Genomic DNA, 9,801 nt, shown 5'->3' with positions numbered 1-9,801 from the left:
TTCTATAATGTTCCAATCAACACTCTGAACAAATTAAAATCCTCTTGTATAGGTTAATTTCCTGGATATATTGTTTATATTAAAGGTCATTACTTAAAAATGTCATCTGGTCAAATGTCTACCTTTTGATTGTTTATCCTCTAGAAGAAGCACTTCTATTATATGACGTTGATCATTTGATTCTAAATTCCTTATGTCATTTAAATATCGTCATCTGATGTAATTTATTATCAACAAGAATATCTTTATTTGATGTAATTTATCTTCTTTAGAGTGTTGACTTTCATCAGAGTGTTGTCTTCATTCAGAGCATACAACATAAACCAGAGTCAGACAATCAGATGCTTGAAGTGATGATGTGATTATAAGAGCAGGACAATCACTTGATTGTTAGGCTTATCAAAGGTAGAAGAACATAACATAGTTGTGTTCAGCAGAGGCAACTGAAACAAAACATATCATGCATTTTCAAAGTTACCAGAACCAGAGCATTTCATGCATTATTAAAGTCAACCAAAAAGAAAGAGTCGCTCGTGTCACTATAGGCACGTGTTAGAGCGCTTACATCAGACTTAGAAAGATGGGGTGAAATGAAATCTTGTTATCCTTTTGTCATAGTTCAATCATCAGAGGATATAGCTTATACAGACCACATACTTTGTAATGCTTGATTTGAACTACATATTGCTATATTATTACAACTTGCTTTATTGGTAGACATAATTATTTATTTTTTAAGTGATAATTAATGAACAATGTTCCTTCGCAATATAAGGTTTTACAAGACAACTCCCCTTGAATGTAGTATTCAAAAATTGTTTGACTTAATGATTATTTGATCTTCTAAGAAGAACTTTAAAATCAATATTCTAGGACTCTCCCTGAATATGATTAGCAGAATTCTTTAAGTGTTTCAAACTTTATTAAGTCATTTTATTTTTGATACACATGAGGGTAAATTAAGAGGGAAATTACACAGACAAAAACATTGAGATATCATGGAAATGATGCAGATGCGTACAATTAATTGATTACTATATCTTCTAATTTTCTCCCCCTTTGTCCTTAACAAAATTGGTGAAATTATAGAATTTACAGTAAGCCATCATGCTCGATAAATAAACACAAGAACCACAAGAAGGATAATAAAGACCATCATACAATATATAAATGATTAGCATAAATAAGTTTTTAAAGGAAAACTCAAAGGAAAATATAAAAAAAAAAAGTAAAGAAAGAGTAGTTTTGCATTAAGATGATGATCACGATTTACAAAGTAGACACAAAAAGAGAGATTAAAAAAATGAAAACTCATCTTAGATAGAAGTTCTAGAGACTTCTAAGGACACACCTCAAGATTTCAGCTGCTTCATCCATTTGAGAGATGATAAGGTCTAGCTTGTGGTCGACTTCTCGCAGAGCAATTTGGGCTTCTAATTGTTCAAGAAGAATGTCACTCACCATCGAGACCACTTTTGATGGTGAGATTTCCTTCTTATAGGGAGAGGAAGCCGCTTTTCAATTAATTTTAAAACATTTGAATGAAAGATTAAGAATTTGGGTTGGGAGAGAAAAGTTTTTAACGAAAAGGATGATTTTGAAAAACACTAGAGATAAGAGATGTTTAAATACGCATTGAGGAAAGATAAAAAATATAGATTTTAACGATAGGCATCGATTTTTTTTCTTTCAAAAAGAGCATAGGCGATATGAATAAGGACATGACAACACGAACCCAAACAAAAAGAACTACACAAAAACATGATTAGCCATATAGGAAAACACAAGGACACAAAACAAGAGGATATAATGTAAGGCATACAAGTTCACACAAAAAGTAATGAAATAAAGTGCAAAGTGAAGGTGCTAACACGAGAAAGGGGAGGGGTTAAATTGTATTTGACTAAGTTGATAACTTATTTTATTATTTGATTATACTGGTTCATACTTGATGATTTACTTGAAGTAGGAGCAATAACAAAACTAAGGAGTGCAGTAATATAGTGACACACGTAATTTATCCTGGTTCACCATTTACTTGGCTACATACAGTCCCTTCACTCATAATGATTTAATCCACTAATTCAACAACTTGAATTACAAAGCAGCTGACCCTGCAAGCCAGTCTTCTCAAACAGCCTGACATCACAGACTTTTGAGGAACACACACACCTTGACTCTACTAGCCAAGTCTTTTCCACACATTATGACAACTCCAGATTGCTGAAGGCACACTAACACCACTATTGAGTTTGAATACAAAGGTTTGGAACTTGAGTAGTTGCTTCTAACTAGTTGATTATAGCAATGACTATCACACTCTAAGAAAATCACTCATAAAATATTTCTCATTCGAACAAGTGTTTCTCTCTTTGAACTTTAAGATCAATTTGATCATGAGTTCTTCTACTCTTTTCTGATTTTTCGATGATCTTCTTCATTAGTCTTGAGTGTCTATTTATAGATAAATTTAGGGCTTCAATTTTATCTTTGTGTTTAATTCTGAAATGTATCTTCATTACTACCTTGATCAACAATGATCTTATTCAAAAACAATTCTGAACAATATGCGTTTTGAAAATATCTTCTTTAGCCAATTCTTTATTTATGAATCCAATATAAGTAGTTATTCTAGATTGATTATGTTCGTATTTTGTACAAATTGAGTTTATAAATTCTTCAGATTCATTATGTTCGTATTTTGTTCAGATTGAGTTTATAAATTCTTCAGATTGATATTGTTCAGATTGAGTTTGTAAATTCTCTTGATTAATTGTGTTCGTTTTTTTGTTGTTGTCAAAATCTGAATCATATCTTTGCAAATAATAAATGTATCTTCTTGTGATTGTTTCTTCTCGTAAACAATTTTTGATCATACCTTCTTATAAACAATTCATATATTCTTGTGATAAATCTTGATCAAATTTTCTTGTAAATAATTCATATCTTCTTATGAAAAATCTTGACCAAATCTTCTTAAAATCTTATTTCATATTTTCTTCAAAAACATGAATTTTCTTTCATACTTTGTGAAGTCAAATATATTGTTCTCATAAATAATTTTGTTAACTTCAAAACTCTACGTATAAAACCAACTTGCTTCCAACACAAAGTACCTAACGATAACAGTCAAGGGTAATTTAGTAATGTTGTCCTTTCATTTTTCTTACTAGAGTTGGTTAGAGTTTTCTATCAGATGATCTTCTAACTAGAAGCAAAGTTATCTTGGTTATGATCATCCTTTTGAATAAGCAAATGCTGTCATTTTTCTAGTTCTTTGATTTTGTATGTAGTAGTTGGAGGATTGATAAAATGGCTGATGCTCGGTTTTGAGATGACCATGAGTTTGACCAGATGATACGATATTTAAACTTCTTTGATGGTGAGATCAGATGATGGTCTTTCATAAGAGAGTTTTGGTCCTTTACTTGTAGTTCAGACTTCTTTGAGGATAATCTTGTTTCATGATAATTTTAAATACATTATCGTTGTTCTGATGAAGATCATTGAGTTGTTTCCATTCAATGCTCCAAAAAATGGTTTTGATTGGGATGTTGCATTACTCACCATTTCTTCTAAAGGGTTACTTTCACATTTGAACATACATCTAGATCATTGAAGTTTTTAGAAAACTTACCCCTGACTGGTTAAAAACATTGTTGAAATGTATTATATTGTTTCCATTATTTTGTACTAACAATTCTGTTGTATCCACTATACTTCTTTCTATCAGAGGATAACTTTTAGTATTAGCACATTGACTCTTCTCACTTATTAACATACCGTGCCTTATAGAAGCATATGCATTTTGTCCACTTTATCATTGACGAGTTTAATAGACACAATCATAAGTTATAATATAATTGAAAGAATTTTAGAACATATAAAAACAAATCTTAAATGAGGAAGATATACGGAAAGGTTTCAATCTGCTGTTAAGAATTCTAACTACTCGAAGAAGTATTTCCTTAGATAATTGTGATCTAATATAATATCTCTCAAATACATATGACTTTGAGATGTTTACTTTCTTTACCTTTGTTGAAAAAAAAAATTAAATGACCATCATTGCTAATATTTTGTTTCCTATTTTAGTTGATCTCCTTCTTCTATAAATAGGAGACCACTTGCACATTGTTTTCCACATAAATTGACTTTTTCTTTTCTTGTCAATTCTCACTTTTTATTCCCCTTGATTTTCTTTCTTGTTCACTTTCTCACGTTAATATTTTTTTTTTGAGAGCTTTTATATAACATAGTTTATCTCGTAACATTTGATGTGCTTCAATTTGTTCATTTACACTTTAAGCTGCAATCACTTCTATCTCTCATCATAACATTATTGAGAGCAATTACATTGTTCAATGGAGGTGATATCTCTTGTTTTTGGAACTCTTCTTCAAAGGAAAAATTTTGTTTGAAGAATTGTCTTAATTTTAAAGGTTTCTTGTTAGTTTGGTTTTAAAAGCTTGGTTATAATAATATTGTTTGTAAAACAGGACAAAGGTCTTTAAGTTGTTAGTGGCTGAATTAGAATAAATTCTTGTGGTCGAACCGCGAGTTTACTTTATTTTACACACTATATTGATTTGTTATTTTGCGTTTAATTTAATTTTATCCTTAGCATCACAATTATTTTGATAAATATTTTTAAGGCTTAATTGCAGTTTTGGTCCCCCTATTTTAGCTAAATTGTGAAAGTAGTCCCTCCATTTTATTTCTCCCTAGTTTTGGCCCCCCAAACAGAATTTTGGTCCAAAACTTGATGAAATTTCAGTTTTTAAAGCAGTACTACACCATTTATGATCATAGATTTCAGATACAATTGTTGCAAATGAGATCTTGAAGTATGGTGTGACTTAAATAAATATAAAAAAAATGAAATTTCATAAAGTTTTGGACCAAAATGATGTTTGAGGGACCAAAACTGGGGAGAAATAAAATGGAGGGACGACTTTCGTGATTCAGCTAAAATAGGGGGGCCAAAATTGCAATTAAGCCTATTTTTAATCGTTTACTTTATTTCATAATTATTTATGTTTACAATTCACCCCCGCTCGTCTTTGAAGTCACTTGTTCAACATAATGGCCTAGCAGTTAGGATTTATTAGAACCAAGTTGGTTTGAAGAACTACGACTCTTACTTATTTTGATGATAAGAAAAATTATTTTTTTGGAACAATTTTACGTACTAATGGTTTTAATTAAGTGTTCAGTTCCTTAATCACGTTATATTAAATGACTTTACGTTGCATCCTCAAATGATTGGATAATTTAAAGGAACACAAAAACAATGCTCTAAAAATCGTATTCAATGTCTGATGAATGTGCCCTGAAACGTGTCTTTGATGACTTTACTTTTGCAAGCAACAGTCTGATAATTGTGACAAGGATTTGATCGTCTCACTCTGATAATTGTGATGAGTATTTGACCGTCTAGCTCTGATACTTGTGATGAGTATTTGATCGTTTGGCTCTGATAATTGTGACAATCATTTGATCTTCATGCTTTGATAAATGTGATAAGCACTTTATCGTATGGCTCTTATAGAAAGTCAATGCTTTGATAGAAATAAATGCTCTGATTTAAAGTCGACACTCTGATGGAAAGTCAATATTCTGATAGAAAGTCAACACTCTAATGGAAAGTCAATGCTCTTGTATAAAGTCAACACTCTAAAGAAGTCCAATTTGTTTATCCTCTGCTCAAAATTTTGAATTTGTGATATGTCTAAAGAATTGTATCACATACTCTCATCATGGCAACATCTGCTCTTGTTGTCACCGTATCAAGATACACATAATTAATAATGAGGACCGATTTGGACAAGTCTTAATGGTAAATCAATATCTTAAGATTTGATACAAAACATGGTGATACATGTGTATTTCTCACAACCAGGACAATATTAAGAAACCCTAAACTTTCTATATAAAAGGACATGCAATCTTTATTGTAAAACACAACAACAACAATACTACAGAAAAACACAATACAACCGTCTTTGTACTCTAATTTTACTTTATGAGAGAATAGCTCTGTACACACACTCTTGTGAGATTTATTCAGAAAAACCCTTAAGCACTTTTGTTTGTAATCTATCCCAGGAGTGGTTGAATTCCTGAACAACTTGATTGTACTAAGTTAGAAGGGTGGGAAGACTTAAACATAATCAAGTTAACTAGTAGGTGTTCAGTGGACATGTTGTTTAGTTTGTGAATATTGGATTAAATCCTTCAATTTTAAGGGACTTGACGTATCTATCATTTCATCTGCTCTATTTTATTGCTTTGTTTTAATCTTACTAAAAACCTTTTTTGTTGGATAAAACACAATTCAAATCCCCATTTCTTGTGATTTTCCTGCTACAATTGACATCAGAGCTTGGTCTCAAAGTTTAGCACTTAACGGTGTTTGAGTAAAGATTCATTTTATTATGACAAACTCTCATGATGAATTTATTGGTGGAATCATTAACAAGCCACCTATATTTGATTGAGAAAGATTTGAATAATGGAAGGAAATGCTTAGAAGTTTCTATATCTCACACGATCCTGAACTTTGGCATATAGTTGAAGATTTCTATGAGGCCTTATAAGATGATGTTGGTGTTGAAATATCTAGAAAGTATTTAACGCTAATCAAAAGAAACAATACAAGATGCATAAAAAAGATATAACTTTTATGATGAATGTTATCATTTTTAAAGAGTTTTAAAAATGAAGTTACAAAGAAACAACAAAGAGTATCTTCGACGTTTTTGTCCTCAACTATGAAGAAAATAAACAGGTACAGGAAGCAAAGGCAAATTTACTTGTCAAGAAGTATGAGCTTTTCAAAATTGAAGAAGATGAAGACATTGAGAACATGGTTTCGAGATTTCAAGTCTGATTTTTGGATTGAAAGTTCTCCAAAAGAGTTACACTACATCTGATCATGTTAAGAAGATCGCTTGAAGTCTTCCTGGGAAGTGGAGACCAAATGTAACATCAATTCAAGTGGTTAAAGACCTAAACAAAATACCTATAGCAAAACTGACGTGTTCACTCATATCAATGAGATTGAACCAGGGTGAAGACTCAAATAATGATGAGTTATTTTTATCTCATACAAAATCTAACGTATGTGGAATAACAGGAAGGAATCATTTCCCAAAAGAGATTTAAGATGATCCCAAAATAGTAGAGAAAGAGGTGAAAAATTATAAAAGAAAAGAATTATCTGTTGTGACTGCAAAAAACTAGGACATTTCAAGTCTGAGTGTCCTAAATTTAAGAAATGAAATTCCCAAAGAAAAGACTTCAATGCAAAGAAGAAAAGTCTAATGGCTACTTGGGATGACTCTGATGAAGATGAAGAGCATGCGAACATGACTCTGATGGTAAATGATCACTCTGATTCTTAAAATGAGTTAGTTGATGAAGAAATTGAGGTACTATGCGATCTATCTCAAAATGAACTTATAGTTATGTTAAATGAGTTTCTATATAAGAATTGCAATGTTCATTCAAAATTGATAAATCTTAGAAAAGGTTATGTTACTTAACAAATAAATACAATTATCTTGAAAAATATTTTGACAACCTAAAAAGAGAAAATCTAACTCTGAAAAAAAAATTTTCAAACACCTCAAAGGAAAGTATTTGTAATTATGTTTTTATGAAAAAACCTTTGAAGAAATTATTGCAAATGGCATAGATAGAAGCAAACAAGCCTCTATGATCTATGGTGTTAGTAGAAATAATAAATGAGATATTGGTTTTGAAGAACCACCAAAAACTCTTAAATTTAATTTACCTGATACTACTTGCTTATATAGCTTAAGGAAAGGTCACAATAAGAGAACTTGTGCTATGCAGAAAACATGGAAAGACGAGACACCTTTTCAGGAGCCAACCAAATTAGGTACTTAAGAATAAAATAATTTATCTTACAGTTATCCATAGTAGAAAAGTTGAAATACCATTCATGTTACCTGGACAATGGATGCTCGTGACGCATGACGAGTGGATTGTCTATGCTCCAATACCTGACCCTCAAGGAAGGAGTATTTGTAGAATTTGGAGGAAATCAAAAGGGTAAGATTATGGCATGGAACAATAGCTAGTGGTTCTCTTCCCTCTATTAAAAATGTTTTTCCTTATAAAAGGACTAATGCATAAACTATTGAGCATAACTCAATTAATTGACAATGGTTATGATGTTTTCTTCAATCAAAAGTGTAAGACTGATGACTCTTCATCATATGCATATTTTCCCACTGTTTTAGTCTTATTTATCCTCAATCATCAGTTAAATTAAGGATTTATTTGATACATTTTGTTGATTTTAGTTCTTTGAGTTAATAAAATGTTTTTCGTTTTTATTTCGTTGATTAAGTAGGAATTTGTCGTAATTTTATATTGCGTTTTGTTTTAGTGCAGTGCTGAATTTTGGTGAAAAATCAACATGATATATGTGGAGTATTGCAGCTATATCTGGAGTTCTAGATGTCCAATTAGTGTCACTTCAAGTGCTAATGAAAGCTAAGATCCATATCTACAACTTTCATGAAGACACCGGAACCAAATTCAGAAGCCAAAGATGAGAAACATGAAAAATACATCAGATAGAAGATGTTGTGCGCCTAGAGCGCGCCCTGCGCGCCTGGAGCGCATTTCTCGTGTTTCAGTTCTGTCAACGCGCACCTGGAGCGGGCCCTGCGCGCATGGAGCGCATTTCTCGTATTTCAGTTCTGTCAACGCGCGCCTGGGACGCGTGACGCGCATCAACAATCATAAAAACGCAAATTTTTACTGTTTATGCATCTTTTTGACTCTTGGGAACTTGGGAGACTTCTGCCCTAGGATAGAAGCTCAAAGACGGCCGTTTCTAACGCCATTGAAGCAGTTTTATCAAGAATCATCCATGAATCATTCTTGTAATTCTTCTTTAATCCTTATCTTTTGTATCTCTGTCATGAGTAACTAAACCCTATTTGTTAGGGATGAGTGTAACCAGATGAAACCCTTATTTTTCTGATTTGATTTCTAGTTATATGAATGAGTTTATTGAATTGTTTTTCTCATCTCTGTGCTTAATGCTTTTTATTGCTTGATCAACATTAAAATGTTCTACGATTTGTATTTTGAAACGGAAGTGGACTTTACGAATGCTTGAGATGAGAAATTCATGAATTTGTAGTCTAGGGATAGATGCAGGTCATGAAACCAATTAAATTAGTTGCAAAGCAATAATTTACAAGAGAATTTCTATACGGTAATGCTTAATTCTAATCTTAAATCCACTAAGGAATTAGGGGTTACTTTGGAATTAAAGGTTCTGTCACTAAGACATTAGGGCAAGAATAATAAAGAGAATTCGGTAATAATTCAATAAAGGAATTCAGTAACTAGGATCAAATTAGACACCAAGGTTGGATTCGAAGTGAAACTCATCCCTGACATTTTTCTCATTATAAAAGATCAATTTTATTATTGTTGTTAATTTCAAACATTATTTCAATCAACAGTGGAACCTTTTTGTTCAATTCTAGTAATCAAATATAATTCAATAGTAAAACGCAATCCTTGAGTTCGACACTCGGTACTACCGTTTTATTATTACTTGCAACGATTCAGTACACTTGCTGAAACGCTATCAAGTTTTTGGCGTCGTTGCCTGGGATTGCCATATCACTATTGAATTTAATTTATTTGCTTAATTGAAATTTTTTGCTTTGCAATAAAATTTTATATTTTATTTTATTTTATTTTTTATTTGTTAAACTTGCTAATGTCATGTCTAGTGGTTTTTCTCTT

This window comes from Cicer arietinum, chromosome 5 (assembly GCF_000331145.2).
Source record: "Cicer arietinum cultivar CDC Frontier isolate Library 1 chromosome 5, Cicar.CDCFrontier_v2.0, whole genome shotgun sequence".
In the NCBI taxonomy this organism is placed as follows: Eukaryota; Viridiplantae; Streptophyta; class Magnoliopsida; order Fabales; family Fabaceae; genus Cicer; species Cicer arietinum.
This window is presented reverse-complemented; position numbering follows the sequence as displayed.